General features: G+C 54.2%; 1 pseudogene; it reads right to left on the bottom strand.

Moving 5' to 3' along the window:
* Positions 1-1655: 1655 nt before the first annotated feature.
* Positions 1656-8894, bottom strand: LOC109755415 (U-box domain-containing protein 57-like; annotated as a pseudogene).
* Positions 8895-22262: the final 13368 nt, after the last annotated feature.

Here is a 22262-nt window from a genome sequence, read left to right as displayed (position 1 = left end):
GTACCACCCACCATAAGCGCCTAGAAGAGTCGACAAGTGGGTTGCGGGACACGGTCGGGCCTGAGGAAGGAGCCATGGTGGAAGAGCCGACGATGTCGTACATTGCGCCTTGCGCCCCGGATGCCCACGCCCTAAGGAGCATCCACACCAAGCACGGTTACCGACAACTCGAAACCCAATACCAGGGACGCTGCGAGCAGCCAAGACAACACCTTAATGAAGGGGACGACGACATGACGCCGCTGATGTCCGATCTAAAGAACCGGATCTAAGGGTTTCCCCCGGTGCTCGAAGAGGGGCACGGAGAAGGCCTTGAGGGAGACGGCACCCGCATGTGTCGCCGCTGCCAGCAAAAGTGCAGGGATTTCACCCCGGCCTATGACCGAACAATCACAATGCCACCAGAGGATTCAGAGATGTGGGAACCAAAACGCTTGCTGGAATCGCTACCGCAGGAAGGCACGTTTCGCCCATCGTCGAACGAGAAGACAACGGGCACCAGCCCACCACCAACCCCAAACCCGTTGCACACACACGAGCAACCACCAACAGCCCAGAACCGCCGCCACCAGCCAGCTTGAGAGAGGCATGGCTGGACCAAGCCACTGGGATAGGCAGACGCCCGGACCTGGCTGCAGCAAGTGTCAGAGGTCAGCTGGCGCCCAAGGAAGAGCGACCGGAGATTGGAAGTGTGGGGTGGGGGTCGGGGTGGGAGAGGGGTCACCAGGTGTGGGGAAGGGGATCCCGCGCCAGGAGCGGGGGGAATCACCGGGTCGCGGGGTGGAGGAGCACCAACGGCGGCGGCTGCAGCGAAGCCCACGCGAGACGCGACAGCCACCACAGGATGGGGGAGGGGGTCACCGGGCGCAGGGATCCAATGCATCCAGCGCCGGGAGCGGGGGGGAGACACCGGGTCACGGGCGTGGAGGAGCAACGACGCCGGCAACTGCAGCGCAGCCCGCGCGAGGCGTGGCGACCACCACGAATCCAGAGCGCGCCAGGAAGGGGTGGGCGCAGGGAGGGGTCCCGCGGCCGGGCTTTGCCCCACGACGTCTGCCGACGGCGGCGAGGGGTGACGATGGTGGAGCCGGCTGCTTAGGGTTCCCGCTCGAGCCACCTCCAGGGAGACGATGCGAGGGGTGGGTGGGGGGCGTAGGGATTGTACAGTCCTGTGATGTGGACATCCAGAATTTGTTTTGTAATTTTTTGAAACATTTAAATGTGCATTTTGAAAATTTAGAGCATGGGAGAACCAAAGGATGGAAGCACCTGATGTTCTCCCTTTAAGACCACATATGCTGGCATTGTGCAAACCTTGATATTCACTGTGGTGGCTGAATATACCCCATGCATGGTACTAGTGTACTTATAGTGTATCTATGTAGTTATCAAAGATAAATCGGAGGATACTTGTCAAAAAAGTAAATTTAAATAAAATAGCATAGTTGGACATGCATTAAAACCCTAGACGAAGGCAAACCATATACTAGGAAAACTGCAAAACATTTCAGAGTAACAAGATTAGTGGATTGGGATTCCGAAATTAATTACTCCCTCCGTCCTATAATATAAGAACGTTTTTGACATTAGTATAGTGTAAAAAACGTTCTTATATTATGGGACGGAGGGAGTAGTAGATTGTCAACTTAACAAGATTAATCCTTGCTGCGGCATATTCCCTCAAATGTGTCTTGATAGTCCGTATCTAGACAAATCTGAGCCAACTAATTCGGGATGGAGGGAGTACTACCGATTGTGAACATAACAAGATGAACTAGACGTAAACTGGTCACGGCATGTACAGGATGCCTATGCAACAAGTTATACATATAGATACAGCCCTAATGTCGTCAAAAGATTGAGGTTCAGGAACCTGGCTGCTTCTGCTGATCAAGGTACTCCTGGATGGAAGAGAGGAGGGCTCGATTCGGGACGAGATCATGACTTGTTAGCGGCAAGTTCGTCATCGGAGACCTGTTGTTCCCGCCATCAAACCAGCGCATTATGGCTTCTGCTTCGTAAGTGAATCCATCAGATGCCACTTGAGGATCCTTCATAATATCCTGAAATGTACAAGTTTACCACCCAGCGGTCATTAGGCAGGGAAGCTTTTAGATATGCATTATAACCACTCCAAGAAAAGAAGGCAAAATATGTTATTAACTGGCCCCTAGCAGCCTTCAAATTTTGTTGTCTAACCTATTTCCACATGAATAAGAAAATTCCTATCCTAGTATAAAAACATGTCCCCAGACCCCCAAGCTATTGGAAATGATAGAAATGCTGACAAAAGTTATTACCATGCTAATTGGACAAATCAAGTGATTAGGCGCGTAACTTCCTGTAACTGCCGATTGGACGTATGGCCATGGGGCTGCAGGAGGCTTCCTGATAAGGGGCTCAACAACTGGCCATACCTTTGTTAAGAGATCAGGTCGCTTTTCCCTCGTCATTTCCACACAGCTAAGACCAATGACGGCTAACTGCTTGGCTTGTACATAAGGCCAGTTCCCTGCTGATTTATCAATCAGCGTGTGCAAGCTATTATTCTCCAATGCTTCTGAAACTTACTTTGCAATAGTCAAGGGAGGCAGTCCGGTCAATAGACACAGGATGATAACACCCAGAGAGTAGACATCAGAAAGGGGTGTGAGCTCTCCGGTGGTGAGGAAATCCGGGTCCAGGTATGGCAACCTGGCTGTCAGAGCTGGTTGGTGGTTGCCGGGCTGGAGAAACAGGGTCAACATACCAAAGTTGCAGATCTTGCTTCTGAAGTTGGCGTCGACGAATATGTTACAAGGACGTAGATCGCCATGGACCAAAGCATGAGGCTCACGCGAATGCAGGAACAGCAGCGCAGAACAAATCTCACCGATGATCTGTGTGCGGATCTGCCACGAGAGAGGTGTAGAGCCATTAGCACAAACAATGTGATCTTGGAGGTTTCCGTTTGGCAACCACTCGTACACAAGAGCTGAAACTTCAGAACATTTTCCAATGCAGTTGACAATGCTTGGATGTCTGCCTTGACGAAGAATAGAAACCTGTGATGACCTTATGTTAGTAACAGAATCAGCTAAGTGACACATTAATACAGGCATAGGCTACCTCTTGTTGAAATAAAATATCAGATCTGGATAGCTTGATAGCTACTGTAGTATCATGTATAATGCCTTTATATACACGTCCATATTCGGTGTCTCCAACCTTGCACAGGCCACTGAAGTTCTCCGTTGCTTGCAGCAAATTTGTGATGGGAAACTCGAGGAAAATCTGAGGATTCTGATCCTGCAGCTCATTCAGCTGTCGTACCGCATTGTCTCGCTCACGTTTAAATCGCTGGCATTCTGCATTGCATTGGTGTATCTTATATGTTGCTGCTACAAATTTATACTGTACTTTTAAACAATGGAGAATGAAAGTTAGACAAATTCTTGGTTAGTAGAACTACCCATGTTTGCCTTCTCTGTTTGAAGGTCAGACTGATGTTTTAACCTAGCAACCTCCTCTTCCAGAGCTAATATCTTCCTTTGCTCCCCCTACATGTAATTCTTGTCATTACGTAAACGGCACCTTGCTAGTGGCACAAACTACAAAATACAAGGAACTGCAAGGAATACATAAACGTTGGCACATATAGAGGCAAATCAGATGCCAGCATCATGACATCAATAACAGCAACAAAATGCATATGTTTGTTCCTCCAAACCCATACTCAACTGTTTACAAAAATAAAACTTGGGAAAAGCTGAAAATAACAAAAGAATCAACGATCAGCTTGGCATGAATCTTAAAAGGGGAACGAGGGGCAGATATAGTAGGGGTAGATGTTCACATGAGTATATTTGCTTTCCAAACTACCGATGAAACACCGATATGACGATAAGGAAACAGGGACATGGGATACAGCAATTCTAGAAACAGCAATTCGGCGATACGGCGACTATACAAATAATTAATAAAATGTACATAGTGTCAAAAAACGTCCTAGATTATGGGACGGAGGGAGTATGTAATAAGGATAAACAAAAAAAAATTGAGATGTGAGATGACATCAAATATTGCCCCATTAATAAAGACAGCAACAACAGCAGGTAGCAGCAGCCATTTTTTTCAACATTGCCAGCAGCAACTCAGGAGGCGTATAAAAAAAGCAGCAACAGCACGTCAGCAGCAGCCATGTAAAAAAATGTCGCCAGTCGTGACTCACGACTAATCCAAGAGCCAAACTAGAAAATATACTACGTGATGATGGTATTGCCAAAATAAGGATCCAAGAGAGAAACCTAAAAAAGAAGACGAAAAATATAATCATGCCACCAATAGCAGTGAGGCTAGAATTTAAGTCTTCAGAGATGGGAAAGTAAAGCACCGGAACAACTGCCTTCAAATCATGAATACGCTTGAAGAATATTTCAACAGAAGGGTATGCATGGTGGCTCAAAGACTTCGAGCTTTTCTGGTAGCAAATGATATCCCCATGCCCAATCTGCAAGAAGAAAAGGACCAAGAAAGTGTTTAAAAGGGCATGGAAATGTGAAGACGCTTGCACGAAATACAGACCTGTTTTTTTTTTTTTTTTTGGAAAGGTCACTGGGGGAGAGGTTCCCCGACCTGAATTTTTCATTTAAAAACGCCCTCAGTTGCAGATATTTACAGCAGAGAGGGACCTGGCTTTCTGAAAATGTAATATTGGCATCTATGGCTTCACACATGGCAGAAGGTTCGAATTTGATTTCCTGCATATTAAAATGAGAAAACATAAAATGTGGTGGTGAAAAACTGCATTTCAGATTAGTAGTGGCAAGATTGCAGTAAAGCAAAACCTGACCTCATATAATTCCATTTCCTCATCTGCACAAAAACCAGCTAGACTTCTTAGTTTCGGAAGAATATCTGAAGGCCTTGATGAAGCTTTTACAAACAGCATTCCAATATATCTGTGAGCCTCATTCAGAGAACAGAGTATAAATTAAAGATCTCAACTGATAAACAAATAAGAACGAGAGAGTTTTAACTTCTAAGTAAAAGGTACTGACCGTATCTGCGTTTGTTCTGGGTCATAAAGCTTTAAAAACACTAATCCATCATCGTTGCTCAGATTTTGTGGGGAAGAATCATTGAGCACCTACAAGGAGCCAATAGCGAGAGAATTTAAATAAATAAGCCGTTGGATTGAACAAGAAGGGTCCTTTTTACAGACATCCACAAAGGTAAATATAAATATGTTCAAGTTCAGGTTTCAGGATCAACCTCCAAAAACAGCTTCACACCATCAGGATTCAGGAACAAGAAGGTCCTTGACAATAGTTTATGAAGGCTAGTCATCTGCAAGAGTAATTATTTGTAATTATCCTTTCATATAAGGCATCATTGGTTGCCTAGGTTGCATGAGATAGACGAGCTAGCACAGACTACAACTACAAGGTACGGCGCTGATTGGTTGCGTGTACTTCATAAGTGCGCCAGGCTAGCTCAAACCCTGAGGGGATCCCTTATTCTTGCTGCAGTGGAACTAAAGAAGGCTAATTTGAGTTTCTCCATCGTGCAGCATTAGAATTGTGCTAAACTCATGATTAGTTTAGTAATTATCATGTATTAACTATGAAACATTTGTAAGCATGAATTAAGATATAGTAAGATTATTAGCCATAACATAAACATTGGCTGTGAATTCTTTTTCGAGAAAACGCAGGGGACCCATGCGTTTCATTCCATTGAAAAGAGAGAGTTTGTAATTACAATCCTCCTAGGAGGCGGTTTCACGCATAAAGTAGATGCTAGTGCACATCCCATGTGGTGGGCAGCACGACTCTAAGGCCAGCAGTGGCCCAGAGCCTGGCTTCGGCTTTGATCCTACTCACTAAGGTGTGAACGGACGGTTGCTCGCGGTTGAAGATGCAGTCATTTCTGTGTTTCCAAATCATCCAGGATGTCAGAAGCGTCGCGGATGCAAGCCCCTTGCGCATCAGCTGGGAGGTGTCTTGCCTGGCGTTGAGCCACCAGTCGAGCAGGGAGCTGTCATTGGCCGGCGCTCGGCAGGTCATGCGCATCCAGGAAAGGATCTCGTGCCAAACCTGCCGCGAGAAGGGGCAGGCTAGCAGGACGTGCTGCATCGTCTCCGGGGACTGGTCGCACAAGGGACACGCCGTGTGGTGCTGAAGCCCATGTCGATCGAGGCGGTCAGCCGTCCAGCAGCGGTCAAGGCTGACAAGCCAGAGAAAGAATTTCACTTTCGGCGGCGCATTGGCTGTGAATTCTTAATTCTAACTAGCAGGATCTTATCCCTTAAATGGGTGGTTAGGCTAGGATGCCCTATAACAGCCTGGTTATGGATCAGAGGACCTAGGCAATGGCGCTCGCCCTCATCTAAGCACTGGCGGGTGCTCCTAAACAATAATATAGGAAGATACTAGAGAATGTAGTATATTTCTTTCTTCGCACAATAGGATATGGATGATAAGATGCTAAAAAATAGATACACCCATAGATAAGATAAGAAAAAAGACCAACCAGGGAGCAGGGACTAGCTCCTGATGTCAACTTTTTGTAATAAGAAAATAAGCCAGGCATCCTTAAACGAAGTGTGCAGAGTGCAAGCCCGCATAGCCACAGCGACGCCCAATTTCCAATAGATAATAAGATGATAACAACCAAACTAACTAGACACAAAAGGGCTACTCCCAAAGTTCTGCCAAGAAGAATTGTATCAAGAACCAGTAAGAACATAAGTTATCTAAAACGGCAACCAGAACGTAGCATGAACAATGCCTTCTTACAGATAGATTGTTTTCTTCGGTAGAGAATGGCCTAACAGGACGCCATGTCCCGTTTTGCCTTTTACAAAACAACCAGAGGCGCTGAAATTGAGATGGGATGCTGAATTCTACTGCAATTTCCTCCTGTGAACAACTTAACCAATTAATACTGAAGTCATTATGAACCATCAGAAACAATACGATGGAAAGGAACATATTTGTCTGCTTGCACAAGATATATCTATAAACAACATAAAAATAGAAACTCATCATTCAATCTTACAACTGATGGAAAATAGAAAATCCTGCTGATCATCTGGAATTCTTCAGCTAAAACATTTGGGGTAGAAATTTCTTAGCAAATTTAATGATACTAGTAATCATGTACATGAAATGCACGTCAATATTAGGCAATATATTAATTGCATTGCACACTAATATTTGGCAGCAGGTTGATATTTGGTAGAATATAATTAATTGGTAGCATTGGCGCTGATATTAGGTATGCTATTAATTAGGGGAGGATGCTAACCTTGTTTGCGCTAAACACATGGACGGGTGAGATGTGTTGGATCTCCGCAACTCGCTCTTTTCATATTAAGTTTAGAAGTATAGAAGTATAGATATAGATAGAATGGACCATACATACTAAAAACTATAAATGCAGCTTGAGCTCCATTGCCCTTGTTTAAAAATAATGGCATGTCAAAAAATGATAATATCGTTACCCCTGGACATAGCCCCCTTTCTCTATTATACTAAGAGAAGATGCTGAGGGGGATGATCATGTGGCACATTTTGTTTTTTGGAGTTGAGCTAGGTGAGATGAAGACAAGTTTAGGAAGCCCAGCCTAGAGATTCAAGTTGAGGGAGTCAAGTGAGGAACTTGTGATAGTTTAGGGGGTTCTAATGCAGTTTTCTCTTTGCAATAAGGTACGCCAATGCAGAGTGATGAAAACCAATCTCTATATAGCTCTGTTAAATAACATGCAACAAGTCTACGACCACTCAAACCTGTTATACTCCATACTTCATTGAAGAAGGGGTAAAGTGGAAAATTTGTACAGCGACTCATGATTCCCACAATAGACTTACATTAAAAAAGGGGTTAGCACATCTAGATGTGCTTTAGCAAAACTGTTAAAAAAATCACATGAAAATGGCCTGGCATTACTTAACAACAGAATACAACATAGCACACACCCAGAAGCAGAGATGCTGAAATGCTTGCAGGAGAGGACTAAATGAGAGATCGTCTACCTACTCAGCACAAAAAATTGCTACGGGCTAAGGCAAGGCCTAACTTCTCCTAAACTAAAAGCCTCGTTATCTCAGTTCCTTGAAGTCTTACGGATAGATCTGTTAAAAAAAAGTACAAAATCATATAGACCAAATTTAGGGTTTAAGCTTTCTAGTGAAACAGTGGTCCTTCTAGTTGAATAAGGCAGGCGGTACCTTCAATCGGGACATAGTCGTGTTATCCGGGATCTGGAAAGCCCTCACCCTGTCGAAGTCGACGAGATCAAAATAGAAGCCATCGTTTCCAATGTGTGAGGACAAATCTTCTTCCCTCGCCACCTGGGGAAAAGCGGGCAAAGAAACCTCAAATTACTCCCTCCGTTCCTAAATACTTGTCTTTCTAGGCATTTCAACAAGTGACTGCATACGGAGTAAAATGAATGAATCTACACTCTAATGTCTACATACATCCGTATGTGATATTCATTTGAAATGCCTAAAAAGACAAGTATTTAGGAAGGGAGGGAGTAGATCGGAAGCTGGTCATCATAGATCCCTGCACCGCTGCCTCGGATCAAATATTCATCGGTGTAGAAGTTGCGGCAGGAAATTGACTAAAAAACTTCAGAAGAGGGGGATTGCGGACCTTTATGCTGATAGCACGAGGTGGCATCGCCGCCACGGAGCGGCGAGAAGGAGATGCCGAACTTCGCTCGCCGCGGACAGCTCCCCCTCGAAGTTGTGCGAGGCAGCAGCGCCGGCGAATGCAGTCACCGTGGAGGTTTAACGGGGTGTTTGTGGTTTTCTCTTGTGTGGAGCCCGCATTTTTTTTCCGCCATAAACACAATGGAGGCCCCCACACCCTTAATTGCCCACCTTCATTCCCACACCGGCCATCTTCCAAGCCTTGAAGCGTGGGACCCGCGCAGGTCAGAGCAGCGTTCAGCTCGGCGACCGTCTACCGAAGCACACAGCACGTAGGGAAGCTGCCGCTTCAGCACCCTTTTTCAAACTTTTTTTGCGAAAATAATTCAGATCTATTAGAGCAACTCTAATGGGGCGACCCATTTCGTCCGCTGCCGTCTGTTTAGGTCGACGCGGACACAAAGAGCGGCCCAACGCGCCGTCCCAAACGGAAGCGCGCCCGCTTTTCGTCCGCGGGCGATCCATTCCCGGCCCATTTTTGAGCCGGATTTGCGTCCGCGCGGACACGCGATGGACGCACGCACGCTCGCCTTCTCCTCTCCCCGGGCCCGCTGGTCGGTGGCACATTGGCCTCCCCCTCACCCTCCCAGTCAACAGCAACCCTCGCCCGCCTCCTTTGTCGCCGACGGCGCCGCCCATTTTTGCCGACGACTCTGCCAGCTGTCGCCGCCTCCACATCCGCCCAGCAACGCCGCCCACTCCCCCGTCGCCCGCCACCGCCGTCTTGTCGCCTGGGAGCAAACTGCTTCCCACCGCCGCTCCCCCCACCGCACAGCCGCCCGCGACCAAGAAGCCGCATCGCCGCCCCGGCCAGATCCGACCGGCACGCTCGTCGGACGCCGACAGGGCAGCTAGCTGGTCCGTGCGCGTCGCGACTCCCCTCGCCGGCCGTCTCCTTATTCGACGCCCGCAAGCTGTTCGGCAGTTTGCCAAGGTACGAAATGGACTCCGCCGACGAGTTCTTTTTCCACAATTTCCTTTGCGACTCCGACGATTCGTCGTCCGACGAGGAGGAGGAGATATTGGCTGCCGTGTTGGTCCATCACCACCTCAACAGCCAACGGCCGTTGTTCCGTGGCTCCATTTTGGGCCACCTTCCGGCGTTGAATCGCAACCGAGAGAGCGGGCATTTCCTTCTTTGGAAGGACTACTTTGATACAACAAACCCATTGTTCAAACATCAAAAATTCCGCCGCCGTTTCCGCATGAGTAGGCATCTTTTCAACCGTATTAGAGAGGGGGTGGTCGGCTATGATGACTATTTCGAGTGCAAAGAGGATGCCATTGAGGGAGTCCTGGACTAAGGGGTCCTCGGGCGTCCGGCCTGTTATTCATTGGGCCGGACTGATGGGTTGTGAAGGTACGAAGGCCGAAGACTATATCCGTGTCTGGATTGGACTTTCCTTGGCGTGGAAGGCAAGCTAGGCGACCAACTATGAAGATTCCTTCTTATGTAACCGACCCCATGTAACCCTAGATCTCTCCGGTGTCTATATAAACTGGAGAACATAGTCCGTATAGGGGACATTCATTACCATATACACATAGGCTAGGCTCCTAGGGTTTAGCCATTACGATCTCGTGGTAGATCAACTCTTGTAATACTCGTATTCATCAAGATTAATCAAGCAGGAAGCAGGGTATTACCTCCATAGAGAGGGCCCGAACCTGGGTAAACATCGTGTCCCCCGTCTCCTGTTGTCATCGATCCTAGACGCACAGTTCGGGACCCCCTACCCGAGATCCGCCGGTTTTGACACCGACATTGGTGCTTTCATTGAGAGTTCCACTGTGCCGTCGGCAAAGGGCGCGATGGCCCCTTCGATCGTCAGTAATGACATTGTCCAGGGAGAAACCTTCCTCCCCGGACAGACCTTCGTATTCGGCGGCTTCGTACTGCGGGCCAACTCGCTTGGCCATCTGGAACAGATCGACAGCTATGCCCCTGGCCATCAGGTCAGATTCGGAAGCTTGAACTACGTCGCGGATATCCGTGGAGACTTGATCTTCAAGGGATCTGAGCCTGCGGCGATCGCTCCCCCTCACCCCGATGAACGCGACTTAAATTTGTCATCGGATCACACCTAAGAGATGGTTCCTGCTGCTGCAACGGCCTTAGAGCCAAAGTAGACCGTGCCATCTGAGGCCGCAGAGTCCACGGCGTTGGAGCCGCACACGGACTCAAGGCCCTGCAATATTTCACTTTAACGGAACTTCGGACTTGTCTCCGGCTATAAGTTCCGGACTGTGCACGCCCGCGAACACCGAACTAGATCGGTTATCGATCTTCGAGTTCAGCGCTGCTGACGTTTTCCAGCACTCGCCTTTGGGTGACGTGCTAAAATCTTTAAAGAATTTGTCCTTGGAGAAGGACTCACAACCGAACTACGTCCGGTTCGAGCTAGAGACGGATGACGAAGAATTTTGCTTCCCACCCGCCACCCACTTCATAGCCACCATCGATGACTTAACCGACGTGCTTGACTATGGCTCCGAAGACATCGACGGCATGGACGACGATGCCGATAAGGAGCAAGGCCAAGACCTGCCATTCACCGGACGTTGGGCGGCTACCTCTTCGTATGACGTGTACATGGTTGATACACCCAAAGGATCTGGCGACGACAAAGAAGAGCCAGAGGCGAATAAAACCTCTGAGACGAAGTCCAAGCGCCGACGCCCCAAACGCCGTCCTAAGCCTCGTCGCTCAAAGGACGGAAACACCGGCACCGGAGAGAATAGTACTCCAGGCGACGCCGAAAACAATAAAGACCATGTCGGAGCTACATCCGAATAGGAGGAACATGACAACAGGCAAGACAACCCTGATGAACAGGCCATAGAAGATGACTCGGAGGACGACAGTTACCGTCCACCCTCCGAGGAGGAGACAAGCCTCGGCAACGAAGACTTCATTGTACCTGAGGATCCTCTGGAGCAGGAGCGCTTTAAGCTTCAGCTCATAGCCACTGCAAGGAGCCTAGAAAAGAAACAGCAGCAGCTTCAAGCTGAACAAGATCTGCTTGTCGACAGATGGACTGATGTCCTAACAGCCGAAGAATACGGCCTCAGGCGCCCAGCCAAGAGCTACCCGAAACGCAGACTGCTACCTCAATTCGATGAGGAAGCACCGGAGCACACATCTCCCTCGCGTAATGCGGAACGACCACCTCGTGGTCGAGACAGGGCGGCCGACCGGCCACCCCGCGACCGGGATAAAGCGGCAACTCAGGCCGAACAGCAGCCTGCCCCACCGCCTCGTAAAACTAGAGACGGAAGAGTTTGGGGTCACACGTACGACCTCCGACAGATCCTGGACGATAGAGCAGGACATACAAGATCGATCTATGAATCTCGAGGGCGTGCCTCGAGGCACGACGACGGCTACCTATTCGGACGTGATAAACCTAACCACGCCCGAGCCGAATACCGCAGACGGACTCCATCAGAGCTACGCCACGACGTGGCCCGATATAGAGGCGCCGCACACCCTCTCTGCTTCACAGATGAAGTACTGGATCACGAATTCCCCGAGGGGTTCAAGCATGTCAACATTGAATCATACGACGGCACAACCGATCCCGCAGTATGGATCGAGGATTTCATTCTCCATATCCATATGGCTCGAGGAGATGACCTCCACGCCATCAAATACCTCCCATTAAAGCTCAAAGGGCCAGCTCGGCACTGGTTAAATAGCCTGCCTGAGAATTCCATCGACAACTGTGAAGACTTGGAAGAGGCTTTCCTTGATAACTTCCAAGGAACTTATGTCCGGCCACCGAACGCCGATGACTTAAGCCACATAGTTCAACAACCTGGAGAATCAGCCAGAAAATTCTGGACTAGGTTCCTAACCAAAAAGAACCAGATCGTTGACTGTCCGGATGCCGAGGCCCTGGCAGCCTTCAAACACAGCATCCGTGATGAATGGCTAGCACGCCACCTCGGCCAAGAAAAGCCAAAGTCTATGGCAGCCCTCACGGCACTCATGACCCACTTCTGTGCGGGTGAGGACAGCTGGCTGGCTCGTAGTAAAAACACAGCCAGCGAGGCAGACCCCATTGAGGCCAAGAACAGCACCGGCAAGCTCCGGCGCAATAGACACAAACGCCAAAGCAATGGCGACAACACCGATGACACCACAGTCAACGCCGGATTCAACGGCTCCAAGTCCGGCCAACGGAAGAAGCCATACAAAAGAAACAACGAAGGACCTTCCAGCCTGGACCGCATACTCGACCGTCCGTGCCAAATTCACGGCACCCCGGATAAGCAAGCCAATCATACCAACAGGGATTGTTGGGTCTTCAAGCAGGCGGGCAAGTTAAATGTCGAAAACAAAGAAAAGGGATCACAAAGTGAGGACGAGGACGAAGAGCCCCGGCAGCCGAACACCGGAGGGCAGAAGAAATTTCCCCCTCAAGTCAAAACGGTGAACATGATATACGCTACGCACATCCCCAAGAGGGAACGTAAGCGAGCGCTTAGGGACGTCTACGCGGTAGAGCCAGTCGCCCCAAAATTCAATCCGTGGTCATCATTCCCGATCACCTTCGATCGTCGGGATCACCCAACTAGTATCCGCCATGGCGGTTCAGCCGCACTAGTCCTCGACCCAATTATTGACGGGTTTCACCTAACACGAGTCCTGATGGACGGTGGTAGCAGCCTCAACCTGCTTTATCAGGACACAGTGCGGAAGATGGGCATTAACCCCTCGTGGATCAAACCAACAAAGACTACCTTTAAAGGAGTCATACCAGGCGTAGAGGCCCGCTGTACGGGCTCAATCACGCTGGAGGTGGTCTTCGGTTCTCCGGACAACTTCCGAAGCGAAGAGCTAATCTTCGATATCGTCCCCTTCCGCAGCGGCTATCACGCACTGCTCGGACGAACCGCGTTTGCTAGATTCAACGCAGTGCCACACTATGCTTATCTCAAGCTCAAGATGCCCGGTCCACGCGGCGTCATAACAGTCAATGGCAATACGGAACGCTCCCTCCGAATAGAGGAGCACACCGCCGCCCTAGCAGCGGAAGTACAGAGCGGCCTTCTCAAGCAGCACCATAGTACGGCTGCCGAGCCCTCGGACATCATTAAGAGGTTCCGGACTACACTTCAACAGGACGGCGCGGCTCGTCAAGAGCTTGACTAGCAATTTGGCCTCCGTCCCAGTTGTCGGATGTGGGGTTCCGGCAAACCCTTAAGGTTCGAACACCGGGGTGCGCACGAAGTCTTTCCCTCCTACCGATCTACGCCCTAGCTCGCTAAGATCTCGCGGACGAACTCAACGAACTCGCAACACAAAGAGACACGAGATTTATACTGGTTCGGGCCACCGTTGTGGTGTAATACCCTACTCCAGTGTGGTGGTGGTGGATTGCCTCTTGGGCTGATGATGAACAGTACAAAGAGAAGAACAGCCTCCTGAGGTTGAGGTGTTCTTGTGCTTGGTGGCTTAGCCGGTGAGAGCTGGATGAACTGTTCGATGCCCCTACTGTGGTGGCTAGCTCTACTTATATTGGCCCTGGTCCTCTTCCCAAATATTGAGCGGGAAGGGAGCCAACAACGGCGGGCAAATTTGAAGGGGGGCAGCTAGTACAAGCTATCCTGACAAAAGTGGTCTTCTCCTGCGAAAGGCTCTGGTGGTGACGCCGTCTTGGGCTCCATGATGACCTCCGCCTTGCCGTCCTCCTGGTCTTGGTCTTGTTGCACCGATATAGCAACCTTTGCCTGATGCCTCGGTACTCCTCGCTTGCGCTGGCCTCCTTAGCACTAAAGAGGAAACAAGGACGCTGCGCGCGCTGGCGCCCGCCTGGTGTCGATCATCATGGCTCACGTCACGAGAGCGTCGTGAGGTTTGCCCCGCCTTGATATCTCCGCTCCTCGTGAGCCTACCTGACTAGGCCACTCCTGAAGAGGTCTTGCGTCGTCCGCCTCGCGAGGCTTGGCCCCTCGCGAGGGTCTTGGATGCCTTGTTGATGAAGATGGGCCGTATGGCCTGCTGACTTAGCCACGCCGCGGGCCGCAGGCAGGCAAGTCTGGGGACCCCCGTTCCCAGAATGCCGACAATAGCCCCCGGGCCCAAGGTGCGCTCGGGCTTGGCTTCGCGGCGAAGCCAAGGGTCAAGTACGTAGCACCGCGGGCCCCAAAAGTTTGCGGCCTCGGTTGACGCGTGGCAGTTGATTGGACGTGGGCGTCTCCGCTTCCCCACGCTGCCTCGGCAACTGCACAACTTGATAAGTCCCTGCGACATGCAAGGAAAACCATCATTACCTGCGATCGTGGGAGGCGCCGGTTGGCCTTCTCTTGCTATAAATGGGGAGGGGGCGGAGCGCCCGTCGCCCATCTCTTCCTTGCTCGCTTCTTCCTCCTCGCTCCACTGCTAACGACAATGGCGCCTATCAGAAGGTTTTCTGCCAAAGAGAAGGGAAAGGCTCCTCGGGATGACCCAGGGCCACTTCTGCCGAAGAAGAGGTCGGTCCACCATCGTGATGAAGCGGCGATGCAGGTGGTGACGAGGCCTTGGTGCGAGCGGCCTCCTCCGGGGCACCCGCTACCCTTGTATGCCCGAGCCGAGGGCTCGGGAGGATGGAGCGACGAGCAGCGCCGCCCACGCCGCGTCCGGGGTCGCCGCGCCACAGCGACGCGCGCCGTCGCCCCCGGAATCCATGCCGCGGACTCCTCGCGCGAGCTGGTGCTGTGGGCGCCGATGCCTCCAAGCTCCTGGATCCGCTTCCCGCGGTTCTTCTCCGATGTGATGCCGCCGAGGGGGCCTCTCGAGCTCTGGTTGCAGCACGCCGACTGCAGTGCCCCGGCGACCGGAGCAGAGATCAAAGCGGTCCCCACCGGCAAGATCTTCATGACTCGCGGCTGCGGCTAGATCGCGCGGGTCTGCCGTGCGAAGGGTTCCCTTGCAATCCACTTTGAGTTCGACAGCGTTTCCACGCTCTTCTTCAAGGTCTTTGATGCTGAGGGCCGCCGCCTGGAGTGCTGCTCCGGAGAGGAGCGTCAAGCTGACGCGCGCTCCGCTCGCAGCCACTCCAGCAGCAGCAGCCCTTGGGAGTCCAGCAGCTCTCCTGAGCTCTATGAGACTCCGGAGACGAGCGATGGCAGCTACGTGCCCCCGAGCTCTCGCCGCGCTCGGAGCAGAGCCGCAGCGTCCGGCCGTTGCCGCCGCTGATCTGGATGGGGTTGGCGCCGGCCTCCCGTGGCCCACTGTTGATGATGGCGTCTGCCACAGGAGGGTGTAGATAGGATCCCCCTTAGTTTTAGCTTTTGTTCCCTGCGAAGAATCATGAATTACCCCGTGGGGGCATGTAAGGGTCCGTAATGTCTTTTGTGCCTATCTTCCCTATTATGAGAATTTGGTGAACGCATGTCCCGTTAAGGCTTGGTCCCCCCTTTCTTTCCTCGCGATAGCTTGTTGCTCTACGCTGATAGGTCCCGGTCCCCAGGCAGGCTACAACCGTCACTGGTATGCTAGGTCGCGTGCCGTGGTCAAGGCCAGGAGGTGTGCGGCCCGAGGTCCAGTAAGAGCCCCTGAGGCGCGATGCTCAGGAGGTCCCCCTTAGCGCTCAAGTAGCCATGGTAAGGCGAGAAAGGGAGTCGACGTGGCCGCAACGGGGTTGCGGCAAGGCATGAGTGACCATTAGGCCCAAACATTTAGCCGATCCGAGGGCAGGACTTATCTTGTTGATTTCGTGGCGACTCCTGACGTTGCGCCAGGGCTGCGCGCCTACTTGTGCGGCATAGCTAGGCCGGCCCATACGAGTTTCCCTCCCCCCATGCTCTCCTTAGTGCTCTACGTCCTCAGGTCCCGGCCCTCAAGCGAGCTCAGCCGCCGCTGGTATGCCAGGTCGCGATGCCGTGGTCAAGGCCAGGGGGTGAGGGCTGGAGAGCCAGTAAGAGCTCCTGAGTCGCGATGCTCAGGAGCACCCCTTTTAACGCGCAAGCGAATTGCACGAGAGAAAAAGAGACTCGCGGTGCCGCCTGACTTCCCATGGGATCCCTGTGAACAGGCACAAGCAGAAACATGGTTTGCCGTTACAGCTGTCAGCCTGCCGCTGGTTGCTCTGGATGAAGTGAAGGCACTGAGGGCCTGGTGAGGTGACGTGCGCGGGGCGTGCCGCGAGCCAGAGCTCGGCCACTCAGATTTGTCGACGTGGCAGGGACGGACCCATGCACCAGCGCCATGCCTGTGAGAAGGCCCCCGTGGGAGGCGATGGTCGAGCAGGTGATAGCCGTGGGCAGGTTAAGCATGGAAAGCATATCAGCTTGGGTAAATGCAGGAAGATACATGCCACTGGGTCCGGCCCGAGCGGCTTGGGGATGATGCAGCCCGAGGGGCGCCCCCAGCAAGGTAAGCTAAAGACATAAGCAAAGGGGATAGATGCCGCAGGGACAGACCCACGCGGCCTGGGAATAATGCAGCTCGAGGGGCGCTCCCAGCTAAACGAGCTTGGAAGATGCACCTGGTTCTGTAGACGAAGTAGAGTTGGTGCAGCTGAAGGCGTACGTTGAAGAAATGACTCCTCACGAGCCACCGGAGCCCTGAGCCTCGGGAGGCTTATGGGGCTCGGGAGGTTCCCTGAAGACCGTCTCCATTTCCTCCAGGACGGCGTGGTGTCTGGCCTCCTAGCCACCAGGACACACCGCATGTTGCACTGATAGGTTGACGCCACGCTCGGCAAGCTGAAGGGCATGCGAATGTAGCTGTGTGGCGGGCCCTCACAGCGGCCCACACGCGAAGGCCAGAAGCAGTCCTGAGATGCAGCCATGTTGAGCCTGGGGACGTCGATGCAGACACGCAGCCCAGCATCCTCGCCAGGATGGGGAGCTGCGCCTCGTGAGCGGCTGTCGCCGCGCATGGCTCTTGCGTCTTGCAGTTCCTAAGTGGTCTTGGTGATGAACTCCTGAGTGGTGGGCACTCCTTGCCGTGTGCTCTCCTGAGGGACACGTGCCGCGAAGCACGCCTCCAAGTGGTGCCCAAACGCCTCCCTCATGAGGTTGGCAAGGTCTGAGGCCCTCCAGAAGAGAGCCCCCGAGCCCTGTCCGAGGAGGGCGCCAGGCACGCCTTCCTATGCGATGGAGGGAGGCGCCCCTGGGACGGACGCTGATCCTGATGAGGCTCCTGCCACGTCGCCAACCTCCTGAGGTCTTGCACGGCGCAGCTGCTTCTTCTTGGGGATGGCCTCCGAAGGGCCCTCACTTCTGTTGTCGGGGTCGTCGATTGCTGCAGCTTGGAAGGCGCGCTCAAGGGAGCACACCGCATCTCTCTCTTCACACGGGACCGTGATGATTCCTCCGCTTCCCGGCATCTTGAGGACGTTGTAGCCGTGGTGGGTGACTGCCATGAACTTGGCCAGGGCCGGATACCCGAGGATGGCGTTGTACGGCAGGCGGATGTGCGCGACGTCGAAGTTGATGAGCTCGGTGCGGTAGTTCTTGCATTCTCCGAAGGTGACAGGCAGGCGGACTTGCCCTATCGGTGTGGTGGAACCGTCGGTCACTCCTGAGAAAGGTTTGGTAGGCTGGAGCTACTCGTATAGCACTTGGAGGTTGTCGAACGTGTCGACGGACATGACGTTGAGCCCTGCGCCGCCGTCGATGAGGGTCTTGGTAACCTGCACATTGCTGATGACTGGGGAACACAACATCGGGAGGGCGCCGGCGGTCGCCGCGCACTTGAGCTGATCTGCCGAGTTGAAAGTGATGGCGCATTGGGACCACTTGACGGGCGCGTGGCTTCGAGCTTGGGGAGCACCGCGTTCACCTCGCGAGCAAACTGTTTGAAGATGCGCTGAGAGGCTGGGGCCTGGGCGCCGCCCAAGATGCAGACGATTGCGCGCGGCTCCTGGAAGCCCCCAGCCCCCTCGTCCTGATGGTGGTCGTCGTTCCTTCTTGGTAGCGGCAGCGGGGGAAGACCGGTGTTGCCTGGGGGGCGATCCTCACGAGGCTGGACCCTCCAGGCGCCCTCGCGAGGATGGTCCTGCCAGCGGTCCTTGCGAGGCCTGTCGCGCCACTCCTGGCGCGGGCCACGATCGTCCCAGCGTCCGCCTCCACGTCCTCCTCCACGGCCATAGCCCCGGTCGCTGCGCTCGGGGCGTCGACCGAAGCGTCCTTCTCGTGTGGCTCTGAGCTCTTGACAGTCGCTGGTGTTGTGGGTGTTCAGGTTGTGGAAGGCGCAGAACGGCCGTCTGTTCTTGGATGACTCGGGCTGATCTTTGCCCCGCTTGGTGTCGGGCTCCGCTGCTAGCACTGCTGCTTCCTTGCGCTTCACGTCCTTGGCCTTGGCTTTCTTCTCCTCCGTGCCCGCAGCTGGCAGCTCGAGGAGGGAGAGGCGCCCCTCCTCAGCTCTTGCGCACTTGGTCGCCAGGTTGAACAGCTCCTGAGATGTGCAGAGCTCCTCGTGGATAGCGAGCTCTTCCTTCATCTTGATGTCGCGGACGCCGTCAGAGAACGCGGAGATGATGGCCTCGTCCGTGACCTTGGGGATCTTGAGGCGGTGTTGTTGAAGCGCTGGATGTACTTCTGGAGGGTCTCTCCTGGTTGTTGCTTGATGCGGCGCAGGTCACCCGCGGCCGGAGGGCGGTCGCGAGTGCCCTGGAAGTTGGCGACGAAGCGGTCGCGCATCTCGTCCCAGGAGGAGATCGAGCTGTGCTGCAGGTTCAGGAGCGAGGAGTGGGCTCCATCCTTGAGAGCCATGGGAAACCAGTTCGCCATGACTTTCTCATCACCGTTGGCTGCTTCGATGCTCAGCTCGTAGAGCTGCAGGAACTCCGCGGGGTCGGCGGTGCCGTCGTAGCGAGGAGGCAGATCCGGCTTGAACTTGCCTGCCAGGCGACGCTACGCAGCTCGGGGGTGAAGGCACGGCAGCCAGCCGTGGTTGCTGGGGCCCGCTTTGGAGGGGGAGCTTGGTCTTGATGAGGTCCGCGCGGCGCCGCCGCTGGCGGTGCGCGGTCTTGACGAGGCGGCGCGGGAAGCGCGGGTGCAGCTTCTCGCGGCCGCGGGATTTCTTGGCAGCTTCTCTCTTCGCGCGCGGGCACCGGGCGTGGCGGATCACGCCGTGGGGCCGCGTGCCTTGGTGCCAAGGCACCGTCTTGGGGCAGAGGTGGTGGAGGCGCGCCATGAGCCTCATCGCCCGTGGCTGGCTGAGGGTGAGGTAGAGAGAGGGACGGCACCGGGGAGCCCCCTGCGGCGCGGACGAGCTCAGCGATGCGGTCGAGCCACTCCTCGTAGAGGTCGTCGACGGGGCGGTAGCGCAGGAGTTCATTTGTGGCGAGGAGTGCGGCCCGTGCCTCCATGGGAGCGCGGCGTGCGTGAGACGAATAACCGGCCGGGGTCAGCGAAGGAGTGGCGATGCGGCCATCCTGCCGCACCGAAGGATGCAGCGAGGACGCCTGCTGCTCGTTCCCCGCCGAGCCAGTGCCAGCGTTGGCGGCGGGAGACGGAGAACGACGAGGTGGCCCACCGACAGGAGCCGTGTGAGCAACGCGGGTGGTGAGGGCAGCCCGACACTCAGCTCGAGCACGGCGAGCGTCCGCCATGGTGACGACGGAGCGACGAACTGATGGAAGGGAAGCTACGGTGCACCCCTACCTGGCGCACCAAATGTCGGATGCGGGGTTCCGGCAAACCCTTAAGGTTCGAACACTGGGGTGAGCACGAAGTCTTTCCCTCCTACCGATCTACGCCCTAGCTCGCTAAGATCTCGCGGACGAACTCGACGAACTCGCAACACAAAGAGACACGGGATTTATACTGGTTCGGGCCACCGTTGTGGTGTAATACCCTACTCCAGTGTGGTGGTGGTGGATTGCCTCTTGGGCTGATGATGAACAGTACAAGGGGAAGAACAGCCTCATGAGGTTGAGGTGTTCTTGCGCTAGTGTTGGCTTTCGATCCGTTCGAGTTGTCCCTACTACTGTGGTGGCTAGACCTATTTATAGAGGCCCTGGTCCTCTTCCCAAATAATGAGCGGGAAGGGAGCCAACAACGGCGGGCAAGTTTGAAGGGGGACAGCTAGTACAAGCTATCTTGACAAAAGTGGTCTTCGCCTGCGAAAGGCTTTGGTGGTGACGCCGTCTTGGGTTCCATGATGACCTCCATCTTGCCGTCCTCCTGGTCTTGGTCTCGTTGCACCAATATAGCAACCTTTGCCTGATGCCTCGGTACTCCTCGCCTGCGCTGGCCTCCTTAGCACCAAAGAGGAAACAAGGACGCTGCGCGCGCTGGCGCCCGCCTGGTGTCGATCGTCATGGCTCACGTCACGAGAGCCTCATGAGGTTTGCCTCGCCTTGATATCTCCGCTCCTCGTGAGCCTGCCTGGCTTGGCCGCTCCTGAGGAGGTCTTGCGTCGTTCGCCTCGTGAGGCTTGGCCCCTCGCAAGGGTCTTGAATGCCTTGTCGATGAAGATGGGCCGTACGGCCTGCTAGCTCAGCCACGCCGTGGGCCGCAGGCAGGCAAGTTTGGGGACCCCCGTTCCCAGAATGCCGACAACGGCCCCTGATCCCAAGGTGCGCTCGGGCTTGGCTTCGCGGCGAAGCTAAGGGTCAAGTTCGGAGCACCGCGGGCCCAAAAGCCTACGGCCTCGGTTGACACGTGGCGGTTGATTGGACGTGGGCGTCTCCGCTTCCCCATGCTGCCTCGGCAACTGCACAACTTGACAAGTCCCTACGACATGCAAGGAAAACCATCATTACCTGCGATCGTGGGAGGCGCCGGTTGGCCTTCTCTTGCTATAAATGGGGAGGGGGCGGAGCCCCCGTTGCCCATCTCTTCCTCACTTGCTTGCTTCTTCTTCCTTGCTCCGTTGCTTGCAGTGCCACCAATGGCGCCATGAAGGAAGTTCTCTGCCGCCGAGAAGGGAAAGGCTCCTCGCGAGGGGCCCGGCTCCCAGGCGCCCAAGCGCGGGCGCGGCCATCCGCACAAGCACGCCGCGTCCCCCGCCGTGGCCCACTATCGAGGCGGCGGCGCGGCATGCGGAGGGGGTCGACCTAGCCATGGCGATCCAGTTGACGAGGGGAGGCGCGCTAAGGCGGCGCGGCCTCCTTGTCCGCGCTTTCATTCAGCGGAGGTGTCGCCGGAGTTCGTCGTCTGGTCGACGAACTGCCGGCCCCTGGTCCAGGCGGACTCTGGCTGCAGGCGGATGGCTGCTGCAGCAAGGCCTCTTGGGTCACGGTCGAGACTTCTGCCGCGGGCAACATAGCCCTGGCTCGCGGCTGGCAGACGTTCGCCCGCACACGCGGCCTGGGCAGGCGGTGCACCCTCCACTTCAAGTACGATGGTGGATCGACCCTCTACGTGAGGGTGTTTGGGGAAGATGGTCGCCGCGCCGGGTGGTGCCCCGAGACGAACGACGGTGAGGAGGTGCTCGGCCTTGGTGATGGTCGCGGCGAGGACGAGGGTGAGCCTGCTCTCGGCGGCGACCGTATCTCCTCCAGCTACGGCGGCTCTTCCTCCGGCAACAGCTCCAGCAGTGGTGGCTACGACCAGCCGCCACGCCCGCTTCGAAGGCGGCAGTGGGTCATCTCGCCGCCGCGCCTCCGTGAAGCG

Source organism: Aegilops tauschii, chromosome 2 (assembly GCF_002575655.3).
Source record: "Aegilops tauschii subsp. strangulata cultivar AL8/78 chromosome 2, Aet v6.0, whole genome shotgun sequence".
Lineage (NCBI taxonomy): Eukaryota > Viridiplantae > Streptophyta > Magnoliopsida > Poales > Poaceae > Aegilops > Aegilops tauschii.
This window is presented reverse-complemented; position numbering and strand designations above follow the sequence as displayed.